Source organism: Papaver somniferum, chromosome 5, assembly GCF_003573695.1.
Source record: "Papaver somniferum cultivar HN1 chromosome 5, ASM357369v1, whole genome shotgun sequence".
Lineage (NCBI taxonomy): Eukaryota > Viridiplantae > Streptophyta > Magnoliopsida > Ranunculales > Papaveraceae > Papaver > Papaver somniferum.
In genome coordinates, this window is record NC_039362.1 from 162,565,842 (window position 1) to 162,582,495 (window position 16,654).

The 16,654-nt window shown below is 44.5% G+C and overlaps 1 long non-coding RNA gene across 1 annotated transcript; it reads left to right on the forward strand.

The window, feature by feature from the left end:
• Positions 1-571: 571 nt before the first annotated feature.
• On the forward strand, positions 572-15,704 carry LOC113278050. The gene is made up of 4 exons (XR_003325277.1): positions 572-721; positions 1,274-1,457; positions 1,531-1,729; positions 15,270-15,704. It is a non-coding gene; the product is annotated as an uncharacterized LOC113278050 (long non-coding RNA).
• The last annotated feature ends 950 nt before the right edge of the window (positions 15,705-16,654 follow it).

Genomic DNA, 16,654 nt, shown 5'->3' on the forward strand with positions numbered 1-16,654 from the left:
AAAAGTCTAAATTTATTGTCTTAGGTAAAATTAATATGTGGCTCAATCTGGACCATTTTTTATATCCCAAAAATGTAATTGAGTAACTTAAATATGTGCCTTAATCTGGGCCGTCTTTTATATGTCCAAACTGTAGATCTCCGTCCAAATAGGAAAACACCATTATCCCTTATAATATAGAAATGTAGTTAAGCAAAGGATGAAAAATCTGACAATATGAAAAGGAATTTGATTATAAAGGGTTTAAGTTAAGAGCTAAGTTAAAGGGCATTTAAAATAGAATAAAAAAAAACGGTTTGGCATTAAATAGGAGGAATAACTCTCATATAAATAAGTTACTAATGCACATTAAAAGTCTAAATTTATGATTTTAGGTAAAATTAATATGTGGCTCAATCTGGACCATTCTTTATATCCCAGAAATGTAATTGAGTAACTTAAATATGTGCATTAATCCGGGTCGTCTTTTATGTGTCCAAACTGTAGATCTCCGTCCAAATAGAAAAACACCATTATCCCTTATAATATACATAAGTTGGTCATCGTGTTTGAGACTCCCCATGAGGCTACGGCTAAACTCTAAAGTTGCTAAGAGCACTAGCTACTCTGATGCAGGCAGCCATCACCATTCGGTGACTAGCATCGACTGGCTTAAGATTTAGGTCTTGAAATTTCTTGTTTGACGGCGGCGAAGAAAAGAATCCCAGCGAAGAAATTCAAGGTAAGCCTTTTTCTCATTTGTTTTTCTTAAAACTAAAATTGCTCTTGTAAATTTTGTCAATTTCATGAGTCTCAGTTTGTTTTCTAAATTAGGGTATTGATTTCTTTCTCATCTAGTTTCATTTCTGCGGGTTTGTATGAACACCAAAGAATTGATAACACAAGTCACGGGTATAAATTTCTTGAGTATTTATTCAAAAATTCTGGCTTTTGTAATATTACAATTTGTGATAATTTTGTTTCTGTTTTTCTAAAGCTAGGGAACGTTTTTCTGTCAATATCTCATTATCATCATTGAACTGGTCTGATTCGATCTGATCTAAAATTACCTTTAAAAAATTATTTTAGAAAAAAAATCTGAATTTTACAATGTACTTTTCCTTGAATTTATTTTGATTATTCATCTCGTTTTCCTTTTGTTAATTTTAGCATTCTAGTATCAAAACTTAGGTTTTAATTTTGTATGCAAATTAGATATGTAATTAATTATTTTCTTGATTTTTAAAATTGAAGTTTTAATATATTGCATTCCTACCTTTACCCCTCTCTGTAGGAGCGAAACAGAACATACTTCTCCTTCACAAGGCGTGAGTAATATTTATTCATAATGAACAAGATGAGAGGTTTTGCTTCGTCTACTCCTCTCTTATCGACATCAAGCATAACCAATCGTGGGAAAACATTCTTCAACAATAGGACTGTGGAGAGTACGGACTGTGTTCTTCAAAGAACGGAAGGTGCGTAGGTATTAAATTAATTTTGTTGCTTAAATTTGTTGAAATAAAAACTGAGATGCTAGTCAGTATGTAGATGGGAAAATGCTAGTCACCGCACGAGTTACTTGTGGATGTAGACATGGCGCCCAAATAACCGTAGGATTGGGCAGTCACCCAAACATCCCATCCATCTCGAAGACTTGGGGCTTATGGATGGTCGCCACATCAACCCTCGCGAGCAACTCACATGGTGTCTAGCAGCGTACACTTCACAAGCTTTCCTAGTTTTTATGGTAATATTGCATTGTTTTCTAGCTAATTTGATTTATGCTGTGCGGCACTATTAACACTCATCTTTGATTCCTTCCGCCCCAGCCTATTGTGTACACATATATCTCACCATCGGACACGTGTATATAGAAAGGTACGTGGAAAGCATGCAAGCCAAAACATCAAAACATGATGCGTCACGAAGCACCAAATAAACCCCTAGGAGTTGCTTTATCTCATCCCCAGAAGAGGGGCCAAGATCAACGGTGGAGAGAAAGTTAGCTGACACGGACTGACAGGGGCAGAAGACACTTGTCTGACACGAGCAGACCCCTCAACTACCCGCATTAAACACTCTGAGCAGTGCACGTGTCGACCAACCTGTGGAACGAGCGAAGATGCCTCCGCGGGATCGAGGGGGAAACGCAGACCTCCGCGTGATGGACGCAAGGACACGAGAAGATAAGGTTCCAACGGTCTTCAGAGGTGGGTCCCACGTTCCAACCTTATAAATACCCAATCTCCACAAAGAGGAAGGGGATGGAAAAAACATCAGGAGAGAAGGAGAGAGAAAGAGAGAGAGGATAGTAAGGGTAAGTTAATCCCTTAGTGGAGAGAAATATGTAAACCCAAAGTCATTCAACTATTCATGTAACCGTGAATGATATAGTAGAACAACAAACCCCGTGGATGTAGGCCTTAGTGCTGAACCACGTAAACCTTGGTCTTATTTACATTTCAGCACTTTACATTCATTTAGCTCCGCACGTATTTGCTTATATGTTTTGTTTTCCTTTAATACTTGTATCCCATGCATGATCGCCACGCACGGGGAAGTAGGAGGAGGCCATGATAAACCCGAAGGTTTTGAGCCAATGAATCCACGTCAGGGTATCATCATCGTAATCTCTTTAGACGTTAACGATTGATTGTGGGCATTCGGACCCCCGCGTAGTTCTTGTGTCCACAATTTGGCGCTAGAAACAGGGACTTCGTCCCGGTAAAAGATTTATTTGTCCTGTGATTGCTCCGATTTTTCAGCTCGGACCGTATAGATCATTCGTCAACTGTATTATGTTCAAAAACCCACCTTTTGCCTTCGATAAGAGTTATTGTTCCAAGCAAGGGTTATTGTCCTAATCCGTCGGATTTACAATTTTCGTAGTCTTTTTTATACTAAGGATCGCCTTTAATAAAACTTTAACCCATATTTTATATCCGTCGGATTTACTATAGTTTTTTTTATATACTAAGGATCGCATGTCCCATATTTTATAGCCTGCGGGTATTAATTCCCTCTTGAAAAATTGTATTTCGCCAACTAACCCGCTTCACGCGGATATTCCCGTTTCTGTTTGAAATAATTTATACAGAGAGAACGTGTGTGAGTAAAGAAGGCAAGTTTACGCGAAATTTCGTCATCAACAAAAGGGCACGTGATGGAGAAGACGCAGGAAGCAGGAAAGTCCAAAGCTTTGTCAAAAGAAACACCCCGGACAACCCCGATCATCACCCGAAGCAAACAGAAAGGAGATAAAACTAAAATGACCAATCGAAGGCAGGATACCGCAGAAATCACTTCACCCATGAACGCTAATTCTGTTGCAGTGGCGGCTCTCAGAGCAGCAACGATAAAATACGGGGAAGCTGCGGTAGTCCCGAAGGCTGCGGAGGCTAGCAATACCTTCGCCATGAGTCAACTTAACCAACCAAGGGAAAGGGTGGATGAATCCAGAACATTCCAACCCGCGCATCTGCTAACCTTTGGAATGCCGCTAACAAATAACCAGAATCAAACCATACCGGCGGCTCTGGCACCGCAGAGGGGCGCTCACTCCAATTTGGAAACACCAGCAACAGAAGCTGAACCCCTGCCACCTTTAGTGCAGACCATGGAGGAGGGCGGCGCCACGGCTGTAGCGGCACGCGCGGGGACTCCCAATCAGGGGTCCAACCAATCACACCAACTAATGGCTGAGCTCGAGGAACTGAGGAGGAACCAACAGGTTTACGCAGAAGCTGTAGCTCTGTTGGCCAGAGAAAATCAAGATTTAAAGGAGCGGATTGCTCTAAGCACAAAGACCAGCCAACAACTTGATGAAGCAAGCTCCAAAGCACCAGAGCCAAACCAAGACTGTAGAGTCGTCCTAGCGACTAATGAGACGCGACAAGGAGACGTAGCGTATCCGACCCGGATTATGACGATGGAGAGTCAGACGGAAATGAGCTGAAGAATTTAGAGCACCAACGCGCAATGGAGGAACTGCGGGATGAGATGATGGCAGAGATCAGGCAATTGAAAAATAAACAAGGTGGGGGAAGGTTAGAAGAGGTCATGAGAGAAGCTAACTCCACGCCCCTAACGCATCGCTTGGCCAACACCCCTATTCCCCTGAAATGCCCTGTCCCGACGTTCGAATGCTATGATGGGTCCAGCGACCCTGCTGCACATGTTCGGTACTACAACCGTGTCTTAGCTAGATGGGGACAGAACGACGCCGTACTCTGTAGATACTTCCCGTCAAGCTTGAAGGGATCGGCGTTATCATGGTTTGATAATCTGCCACCAAACTCCATACACTCATACGACCAACTTGCGGAGAAATTCTTAAGAACATACATGTACAACAAGACTGTAAACACCGGGATGGATAAGCTCTTTTCTAGCAATCGGCTACAAGGAAACCACGAGGGAATACACGAACAGATGGCATAGGATCTGCCAAGCCATAGGAAGCGTGGACCCAGTGGTAAGCATCAATTGCTATAAATGGGGCTTAGACCGAATGAGTCCCCTATTTGTTGAAATTCACGGGAGCGTGCCCAAGACAGAAGGCGATCTCCGAATAATTATCGAGAAGCACGCTCGACTTGAAGAAATTCAACGGGAAAACCCGAGGGCATATCCGCAGAGGTCTCATCGCACCAATTCAGCAGAACAAACCAATGGGGCCAAAAGGGGTTGCTCAGATGAGAGACCTCACGAAGATAGAAAGGAACGGAGGGATGAACGAAGAACAGGCGACCGAAAATTCGAAGATCAAGTTTACACGAAACTCAACGCTAGCTATGCTCGTATCCTACGAGAGATCAAAGGGAGGGAAAACTTAGAATGGCCATGGTCTAAGGGAAAGCAACCCCCGAGATCCGAGAAGTCTAAAGATTACTGTGAGTATCACTGTTTCAACGGACACCAGACCGAAAAATGCAAGAACCTTAAAATAATGATCCAAAATTAATTGATGCGGGAGAGCTCAAACATTACATACGGAAGGAGGTACCGAGGACAGATCCAAACGAACCAAACCAGTCCAACTTCCGGAAGAAAACCGAACAATCAACCATCTCGTGTTCCGAAGCCACAGGACCCTCACTCACAGCACAGATTGGAAAAAGGTTACGGAAGCAATTCGAAGATCGCTGCGAGTTATATAAGGTCGATGGGATAACAGTGGACGAACATGAAAAATGGATGGAATTTCCTGTCATCTTCGATGCCGAGGATATCGAAGAAGATATGGAAGACCATAACGATCCCTTGGTCCTAACATTACCAATAGCTGGATGTAACCTCAAAAAGATCCTCATAGACGGGGGAAGCTCTGTGAATGTCCTATTCTATGATGCATTCAAGCGGATGAAGCTCCATGATGAACAATTGATGACCTCTTATCACACCATCTACGGATTCAATGGAGCGGCCACGAAGCCCTTGGGAGACATTGTGTTACAGGTTAACGCAGGGCCCATGAAGCTGGATACCCGATTCAGTGTGGTGGATACCCCTTCCCCCTACAATGCCATTATTGGACGACAATGGGTACACAAGCTCAAAGGAGTTGCGGCAACATACCACCAGTACCTCAGATTTCCAACACCTGAGGGAATCATGGAGATCAAGGGAGATCGAATCGCTACACGAGAATGCCAGGCCACTCAGGATCATATCAACAATGAGCAAGAAGAACAGCGAAAAATCCGAAGAGTAAGAAATCAAGAAACCACGAAAGAGAAAGCCGTAGACCTATTCCTTAAGGAAACTACAGGAAAAGGCTTGACGAAAGAGGGTAATGTCCGAGGCTCGGAAACAAGTACCTCAACCAACAAAGAGCAGAAACACGCCAAATAGCAATTAAAGAGCGCCCCAGTCCTCGGAAACCCAAAGCCTGTGTTCACACCAGTGGAACCCACAAAGGAAATCAACATAGGAACGGAAGAAGACCCGAAGATGGTCAAAATTGGGACCATCATGGGCGAAGGGAGAGAACATTCCTTAACCAAATTACTTAAGGAATATGCGGATGTGTTCGCCTGGAAGTTAGGAGATATGCCGGGGATTGACCCAAAAGTAATCCAACATGAACTACGCATCAAACAGGGCACGCCCCCGTTCAGGCAGAAAATACGAAAAGTGGCTCCAGAATATCATGATGAGCGGTAGAAACGGAACTTCGGAAGCTACTAGATGCAGGATTTATCAAGGAAGTCAAGTACCCTACCTGGATATCCAACATGGTCATTGTTCCTAAGAAAAATGGAGGGGTTAGAATATGCATCGACTTTACTAATCTCAACAAGGCATGTCCAAAGGACAGTTATCCCCTGCCGAGCATAGATCAACTGGTTGAAGCAGTTGAAGGATACGAGGAGCTGTCGTTTATGGACGGATACTCTGGTTACAACCAAGTAGCCCTGGCAGAAGAAGATCAGCCACACACAGCATTCTATACACCACATGGCCTTTATTGCTATACCAGAATGCCTTTCGGGCTCCGAAACGCAGGGGCAACATACCAAAGGATGGTCGATGCTATCTTCAAACCATGGATCGGAGGAACCCTAGAAGTCTACGTGGACGACATGCTCGTCAAAAGCAAGCTGCGTAAAAATCACCACCAGGACCTGAGGAATATCTTCAATGCAATGAGACAGCATCACATGAAAGTAAATCCGGAGAAATGTACTTTCGGTGTCACCTCGGGGAAGTTCCTCGGTTATCTGGTGACGAAAAGGGGCATCGAGGTAGACCCAGCTAAGATTCAAGCCATAGTAGAGATGCCGTCACCAAAGAATCTGAAGGAAGTGCAGAAGCTCAATGGGTCCATAGCAGCGTTGGGCAGATTTATTGCACGGTCTTCGGACAAGTGCAAACATTTCTTCAATATTCTTAAAAAAGGGAGCAGGTTCGAATGGACCGCCGAATGCGAGGAAGCATTCCAAAGGATCAAAGAACATCTGGCTTCAATCCCCATCCTGCAGAAGCCAGACCCTGATGAAGTTTTGGCACTGTACATAGCAGCGACGGAGGACGCAGTCAGCGCGGTATTAGTCAAAACCAATACAAAGATAGAACAGCCTATCTATTACGTCAGCAAGACACTCAATTCCGCGGAAAGAAATTATACTAAGATTGAACAACTCATCCTCGCACTGGTATGGGCTACCCAAAAACTGAGAACCTACTTCCTAACTCACTTCGTCAGGGTACCATGCAAAGCACCATTGGAAGCAGTCCTCAAAAGCACGGGAAAAGTGGGCCGAATAGCCAAATGGAACACCCATCTGGACCAATTCAACATCATTCATGAAATTCAACATTCTCAGAAGTCCCAAGTTCTGGCAGATTTCTTAGCAGACCTCCCTCTAGACAACGACGAAGAGATTAAGGGAATACCGGAAGCCGAGGAAGCAATCAAGGATCCAATGGATATCCTCGAACCTGCGAGTCATAGACAATGGGAAGTCTTCGTCGACGGATCTAAAAATAAGGAAGGAGCAGGAATAGGTATTGTCATTATCACCCCAACTGGAGAAAGGATCATACAGGCACTTAGATTGGAATTCAAAGAGCATACCAATAACATTGTTGAATACGAAGCTCGTACATGCCCTACGTATAATAATAGAGATGGGGGTAACCGATGTAAGGCTGACAAGTGATTCGCAGCTGGTCATACGGCAAATTGGGCTCGAATATAATGTGTACGATGACACCCTTTCAGCTTACATGGCATTGGTCCAAACATTGGCATCACAAATCCCGAACATTAAGTTCCGGCACTTATGCAGAAGGGACCTCAGGCACGCGGATGCCCTAGCATACATATCATCCATGCTGAGGGATAAAAATGCCGAAGGTATTAAAATAGCAAGGGTATACGAGCCTTCGATTGCATCTCAATTCTCCTTCGCTACCAATCAAGATACGATGGAAGAATATATCGAAGACCAGGTAGGAGAAGACATCCATAACGACTTTGATGAAGAAGACATCTTGTCAAAAGCAAATCAAGACGAAGATTTCAGCAACGAAGAGATGACTGGAGGGTGACAATACATGCCTTCCTCGACAAAGGAAGCCTACCTGCGGATCGGAAGCAAGCTAGGAAGATGCTCTCCAAAGTGGGAAGATACGATCTTCGGGAGGGGGTCCTGTATAGAAAATCCTTCCTCGGACCATTACTACGCTGCTTGTCCCGGAAAGAAGGGCATCGAATTCTAAATGATATCCATTATGGTGACGCAGGGAATCATAGCGGTATGAGATCACTAGCTGACAAGGCAAAAACGCAAGGATATTACTGGCCGACCATGATACAAGATGCTGCGAGGATGTCCCGACGATGCGAAGAATGTCAGCGCTTCGCGAAAAAATCCACGCGCCGGCAACAATGTTAAACTCTGTCGATAGCCCGTGGCCATTTGCAAAATGGGGAGTAGACATCGTCGGGCCTTTCATCGAAGGATCAAGGAAGAGACGATTTTTGATAGTAGCCACGGACTACTTCAGTAAATGGGTGGAGGCTAAGGCCTTGGCCAGGATCAGAGACGCGGATGTTCACTTTCATATTCCAGAACATCATTTGCAGATTTGGTATACCTGCTGAAATTGTATCTGATAACGGCAAGCAATTACAGGGAAAAAATATAGACATGCTCTTCGACACCTTCAAAATAGAAAAAACAAGTCCACCCCCTTATACCCTCAAAGCAACGGACAAGCGGAAGCTACCAACAAGACCCTCGCCCTTATACTCAAAAAACAATTAGACGAGCATAAGGGAAGATGGTGCGAACAACTGCACAATGTCTTATGGGCATACAGGACAACACGAAGGTCCGCTACCGGGGAATCCCCGTTTCTTCTTACTTATGGAGCTGAAGCAGTCATACCTACGGAAATCCTCATGCCAACCACGAAGACCGAAGCCTGGGAGAAAAACCTCACAACAGATATGATGTTAGAAAGGTTGGACGACTTGGAAGGAAGAAGGGAAGTAGCATTGCAAAAGATGGAAAATTATCAACGAAGACTAGCAAGGGAGTACAACAAAAAGGTAAAGCTACGAAATTTTGTAGAGGGACAGTATGTGTTGAGAACAATCCCACGATATCAGCAAGAAAAGAAATGGGGAAAGTTAGCACCTACATGGGGAGGACCGTTTATGATCCACGACATTGCGGGTAATGGTTCCTACTACCTTCGTCTAAAAGGTGAGGTCCTCCGGCATCCTTGGAATGCTAAATGGCTCAAACCATACTTCCCATAGAAGCAACGCAGATTTGAATCTGCTGGGAGTGTACCAGAAGAAGAAAGGAGCCTAACCCCCCACATGTTTCTATCTCTGGAAGAGGAATTGCAGACCTCAACTTATCAATCAAACAAGCTTTCAAATTATCAAGTCAGTGGAATCTACCTACAATATTGGGGAAAGTAGTTAATCTACAATCTCTCAGGGCTCCCCCATCAGTGTCCATAAGTGTAGGACCAGGGGGAAGGCACCCAGCAGAAAGAGATACCCAACCAATCTTAAGGCAACGGGTCGACGGAATGGGTGCGTACATATTTTACATCTATATCCTAGAACGTTGCCCCGGCCCCCACCGTCTGGGAATCCTCTGGCCCAGGATTTGCCAGCGGGGTGACAGGTCTCAAGACGATCACGAAGGTACCTTCCTTCAGTATCGCACTCAAAAACACTTAAAACTTTTGTTTTGATTTTTCACAAACTTAAAATACAAACACTTAAAACAACATTGTAGGTATATCAAGAAGAGGATTCATTTCATAAAGGGTGATTACAAGAAGTGAACGGCCAAAGCCAAGGATACACAATCAAAAAACATCCTTGTTACATGGTTACAAAAAATATAATTATGCCGCGGACCCTACAGAACGCTGCGATCTCTACCTAGTGGCGGTCCCGTCGTCAGGATTATTCCGAAGACTTGATGGGACGCTCCCACCAGAAGAGGGGCCCGAGGAGCTGGGCAATGCAGCAGGAACGGGACGACGAGGATAGTTCTTCACGAGACCATGTTCATTCCTTAGGCCAAGTTCTATCCTCTCCAGCATCTTGTTCGTCTCCTCAGCCAATTGACAACGAGCCTTATGTTTAATAACTGTCCGCTGTTGGGCTTGGGATAAACGAAGAAGATAGCCGATTCACTTCTCTGGAAGCAGCACCAACGGCCTCCTCGCGGGTGGCTGCTAAATTCTTGAAGTGATTGGTTTGTTCCTCTTGCTGTGCTAAGGAAGATTGAGCCTTTTCAAGTTCTTCATTTGTGACGCGAAGGCGTCCCTCGAGCTCTGAAAAAGACAACACCACGGAGTTAGCGTAGAAAAAAAACAAGATCACACTCGATGAATTGGGATTATACCTTCGACACAAGCCGAAGCCTCTTCATACTCATTAACAACCGCATCTCGCGCTTCATCAAGATGATCATATTCCGCGGATAATTTCTTATAGTCTACTTGAAGGTTGGTGAGAGTAAATTGACAGGCATCTAATTCTACCTGCTTCATCGAGTCCATATGACGAAGGTGGTCGACCTCTTTATTTATCTCTGAGACCCCTTTGCTGAGTCTGTACATGCACACTTCAAGATTCCTCTCAGACTCAGCAAGACGAGCTACATCGGCACGAGACGCGGAAAGAGCATTGCTGAGAGCGTAGACTTCAGCACGAGCATCATCTCGTTCCCTGGCAAGACCGAGCATATTATCTTGGACCCCTGAAAGAGAATGGATTGCGCCGTCTGTAATTCTTCTTCCAATAGCTGAATCCTAGATTCCAACAAGGAAGTACGCTCACGGGCTTCCCGCAGATTATCACTGGTCCACAGCAGTGTGCCATTAAATAAAGCACGATCATGGTTGTACAGATTTTGCATGTCGACCATCTGAACATGCCGCGCGCGCCATACCTCAGCCCGAGCATCCCATTTCTTAGCCTCACTCTTAATCTTCTCAACCAAATCTCTAATACGAGATTTTTGCCGAGCTCTTTCGTTTCGAAGCCATATCAGCTCGGGGATGCCACCCACTGGACATAGGGTGGGGAGACTCAGACAGAACAACTAAGAGATAAAAGAATGACGACATACGGCGAGGGAAAAGAACCAAACCTGTGAAGTGGAAACTTGGCTACGAGTTTGCTCTAACTCAGCGCGCACTGCAATAAGTTCTGAACGAAGATCAGCCTCTGCTTCACCCAGCTTTTCTTTCTCCTTAAGGCTTTTCTTCAGCTCTTCTATCCACCTCAGCCGCAGATAATTCCTTTTCCCGGTGACGAAGCTTAGCCTCGAGCTTCAGAGATTTCGCTTTAAAGAACTGATACAGCACGTGGTTGCAATGCTCCTCATCATCTACACATCAAGATGACAAAACATTATTCAACCGAAGCGTCCGATTCTCACAAGCATGTACGAAAATTTACCTCCAGCACACACTGCTGCGGGAAGCCATATTGATACCCGTCGGCAATAGCCATCATATCGGCAACAGAAGTAGGAGGCTCCGGTACGAGGGTAGCTTCGGGAACAGTCAACCTTTTTCCCCAGGCTTCAGACACCTGCGCCTTCGAAGACATCTCCATCATGCGACGGGTATACGCGGTTGATTCCTTTTCCCCAACAACCACAGGAGCGGGATGAGAAACAAACAGAAGATTCTTCTCCTTAAACCAACTCATGATGGCGTCCTCACCCTCAGACATCGGCGACTGGGGAAGACTATCGGCGGGCGCGTCAACAACAGATTTTCCTTTCTCTGACTCGACCCCCTCAGCATGAATGTTGGCATGCTCCTCCGCGCCTACATGCACAGCAGGCTCCTCCGCACCAACACCTCCTACAGTAGCATCCCCATTACCATCACCACCAAGAACATCCCAATTATCATTAGGGGAAAGCAAAGAGAAGTCCTCGGGAAAATCGAGGGCTTCGTCAAAGAACTCCCCCGTGGAATACATCCGATCGAAAGAAAATTCTTGAGAAGTGGGAAGGGTATCCGCGACATCACCAGCAGGGACGGAAACATCCCCGATGACAACATCATCCGCCACACATCTTTGTTCCTTCCTTCATCACCAGCGTGACCAGCGAAGACCTCTTCTTCGACATTGATAGGGGAGGTACCAGTACGTTCCTCCCCATCTGTAATCTCGTCCTCAGCAAACTCTTCATTCACTGGACTGGTAACTTCTTCTTGGGCCTCGACCTCGCCCGTCACCGTAGAAGACTGCTTCGGCCTAATCTTTTTCTTCTTCAATACCTGAAACCGACACCACAAAAGGAATTATTCTTCCCGTCTGATGGAAGTTATAAAAACGAAGCGCAGCTAGAATCTGCGTACCTGAGCAGCTGAAATATTCTTCGGTGGGGGTATAGCACCGGAACCATCCTCCTCGTCTCCCTCTACGACATCCAGGGCATAAGGAAAATTCATGCCCGCAAAGTTCAGACGCCAGGGGCAGAAATCTCCATAGCGAACAGGAGGAGATTCGCGCGGCTTACTATTCTCGGTGGGCCGCCATCCGCGGGGACCAGGAATCCAACCGTAAGCCCACGGACCAACTATCTCAATAACAGTGGCGTGCCACTCGTAGTCATGATCGCGCTTGATCCTTTCTCGTGCGGGGAAGAGTTTCCGACGACTGGACGCCTCCGTGCCAGGAACATACTTCAGCTTGGCATCGCTGACCTCATTTAACAGACGAATCTCGCCTCGAGGAGCAGGGAGATTCCGAAGGCTGACACTCCACGGCTTGCGATTCCTACTATTGACGTAATCACCGAAGGAGTTATTGAAATTCTCAGGAGTATACCATTCCTTCTCCAAGGGATTGGGGACGTAGCAAGTCATCGACGTCTCCCCCTTACTCCGCAGATAGCATTCCTTCAGGGCGCGAAGATAATTTCCCGATAGTTGGGATACGGAACGGCTATGAGTATTGGTGGAAGAACCCTCACGACTAGCGAGCACGTCGTAGTAAAAGGAATCACCCGATTTGTACAAAGGCAGCATCAGACCAGCCTCGAAGGCCCCAACCGTCGTTAACAAATGAAATTCATCGAATTCGTACTTGGAGATAAGCTCATACGTAATATCATCCTCGGGGGCATAGAAACGAACCGAAGGCTTGAAGCTCATGCTTTTCCTTGAATATTTCAAGATCGATATGCTTGAAGGTTACTTTTTTCCTGCTAACAGAGACACTGCGTATCAAGGGAGCAGCCTCATCCTCCTCGGCGGGGCCGGACGAACTAACAAACGCTTCAGACGCTTTTCTCTTCACGGGGGGATTCTTTGAAGATTCAACCCTAGGAGCTACGCCCTTTGTATTCTTCCCTTTAAAAGTTGGAGAAGACCGTAGATGATGCTCGGGCACTAACGAACGTAAAGGAGGAACGTCAAAAGCAACAGCGCGGGGCGGAGCCTGCGTACTCCTAGCTTCACGAGGACGCACCATTGAGTGATTAAAGACTCTTCGTGAACCAGACGGAATTATCGAAGGAATCTCTTCCCGAGAGGACGAGGCTTTCGCTCCAGAAGAAACTCGACTCCGACGAACATCATCTTGAGACTCTCGACGCTGAGGAGATCTCGACAACCTAGAATCAGGAGTCTCATAAGTAGGCCGCGGACGGTCAGACATGGCTGCGGAAAGAATAAAATCAAGAACAAGTTACACACGATAACCAAAAATCAAAAAACACATCCATAGCAATACAACACGATAACATAGCAACCCTAAAATTAGGATACATGCTCAATATTTCACCCTCGAAGTAATGGCTTCCTTAATTTAAGATGAAGAACAGGGGCAAACTAGTATGCAAGCATCAGAAAAAGTTCTTCATCACAAACAAGGAACAACAGTAGCAGAAAATTCACAAATCAACACGGCATAAAACAGTGAAATAAAGAAAAGAAAAAATCACCGGCAAAAACAGCAAGTAGAAGAAACGAACAGGGGAAGATCACAGGTGCAATGAAGGGAGAATTGAAGATCACAGGTGCAACGAAGGGAGAATTTAAGATCACAGGTGCAATAAAGACTGACAGAATTTAAGATCACAGGTGCAATGAAGACTGACAAGAATTTAAGGTCACAGGTTCAATGAAGGCAGGCAGGAAATTTAAAGGAAGAATGAACTGAGAGAGTGGTTAGGAAGAATGAAATTAAATTTCCTCTCTATCCTTAAAATACCCGAAAGAAAAGAGGAAATTAAGGGAGAAATAGGAAAACGTGCCCGTTACATAAGCAGTTAATGCACGAATAAAAGACGTGCCCAAGTATCTAGGAGAAGTTATTAGGAGTGAGAAGAATGTGCGACGATAGTTTTTCTTCAAGGCACCCATTAGCCATTTAAGCCCGAAGAAAAGGGGCAAATTGTGTACACATATATCTCACTATCGGACACGTGTATACAGAAAGGTACGTGGAAAGCATGCAAGCCAAAACATCAAAACATGATGCGTCACGAAGCACCAAATAAACCCCTAGGAGTTGCTTTATCTCATCCCCAGAAGAGGGGCCAAGATCAACGGTGGAGAGAAAGTTAGCTGACACGGACTGACAGGGGCAGAAGACACTTGTCTGACACGAGCAGACCCCTCAACTACCCGCATTAAACACTCTGAGCAGTGCACGTGTCGACCAACCTGTGGAACGAGCGAAGATGCCTCCGCGGGATCGAGGGGGAAACGCAGACCTCCGCGTGATGGACGCAAGGACACGAGAAGATAAGGTTCCAACGGTCTTCAGAGATGGGTCCCACGTTCCAACCTTATAAATACCCAATCTCCACAAGAGGAGGAAGGGGATGGAAAAAACATCAGGAGAGAGGAGAGAGAGAGAGAGGATAGTAAGGGTAAGTTAATCCCTTAGTGGAGAGAAATATGTAAACCCAAAGTCATTCAACTATTCATGTAACCGTGAATAATATAGTAGAACAACAAACCCCGTGGATGTAGGCCTTAGTGCTGAACCACGTAAACCTTGGTCTTATTTACATTTCAGCACTTTACATTCATTTAGCTCCGCACGTATTTGCTTATATGTTTTGTTTTCCTTTAATACTTGTATCCCATGCATGATCGCCACGCACGGGGAAGTAGGAGGAGGCCATGATAAACCCGAAGGTTTTGAGCCAATGAATCCACGTCAGGGTATCATCATCGTAATCTCTTTAGACGTTAACGATTGATTGTGGGCATTCGGACCCCCGCGTAGTTCTTCCCTTTCCTCACTGATAGTTGTAGTAGTTTTTCAGTGAAGTTTGAAGTCAAAGACAAGGACTTGGAATCGCAAGAGAGTATGATGGATTTATATGAAAGGTGGATGACACATTTTGGGATTTTTAGAGTCGACCCCCTAGAAAAGTGGACACGCTTTGAGATCTTTAAGGAGACGGTGAAAAAAATCGCGCAGCTAACATTTTTGCAGATGGCCGACGAAGAGAGAGGTGTCGTTCGATCACAGGAGACCACAGACACTTCTTTGATTCGTGGAAGCAATCAGCATCAGGAAAAGTACGTGAAGAATGACATGTTTTTCTGTATTATCAGTTTTAATAACAAATTATAATATAGTAGGGAATTTTGAATGATCTCAGTATTCAGTACTACTGGTGGATATTTTAAAACTCTAATTTGTATTCCTCTCAAGGCTAGGATGGTTGCCAATGCTAGAACTAATAGCTTCAAAGACTCTAATTTTCTCCTTTGTTTACCAGAGATTTTCTCATATGCTTATGTCTACAGAGGTTTATTTCACCTGACTCAATTGAATGCGTGATTTTTCACCTGACTCAACAGTCTGTACCAAAGCCAGGCTGAACTCAAAATTATGAATTCCGGTTCTACCAAGAAACTGATTAGGAATGCCGTTAAAGAGTTCCATAGGTTTTACTTGAACCCGAAAAGACATGCCATCAAAGTGAAACAAAAAATAGAATAAATTTCGTGACTATAATTCTAACTTCGATACATATAGCTGAAAGTGGAAATTGAACTATTGTCCTTCTTTTTGATGGGCATTCACAAACATCCCTAACAAACTTTACAAATGTTCCTAGTGGCATAATTGAAAATTTTCATTTAAAACATAATTTTAATGATTTCGTATTTATCCTCCTCATTTATCAAATCAATGAAATCGCTCCCACCATCATCTACATCGCTTCCACCACCACCACCAGAATCAGCACCACCAAAATCTACACCACCACTTCGTCACTTCCTATGTTTGATTTTGTGTTCTATCATGTTTTGCTTGCCCTTATTCTTCAACCAGATCCATCGACGACATCAATTCATCAAAAAAAAAATTAATCGATGGAGAAAAGTCGATGAAAATCATCAAGAACAACTGAAAAACGAAGATTAATCAACAAAAAATGAATCGAAAGATAAGTATGATATCTCCTTTAATCGACGGGGATCTGATTTTAGGTTGCAATTATAGATCGAGATCAGGTTTAGGTTATGATTTATGGTGGTGGTGTAGTAGCGACGGTGGATGAGCTATGTATTTGAATCTAAATTTCTTTCGGTACTGGTGGTATTGTAAGTGATTGTGACGTAGATGAGAATAGTTTAGAACTAAGAAATTGATGATGTATATGGAGGTGGTTTTGGTTGGAATGATGAAATTGGT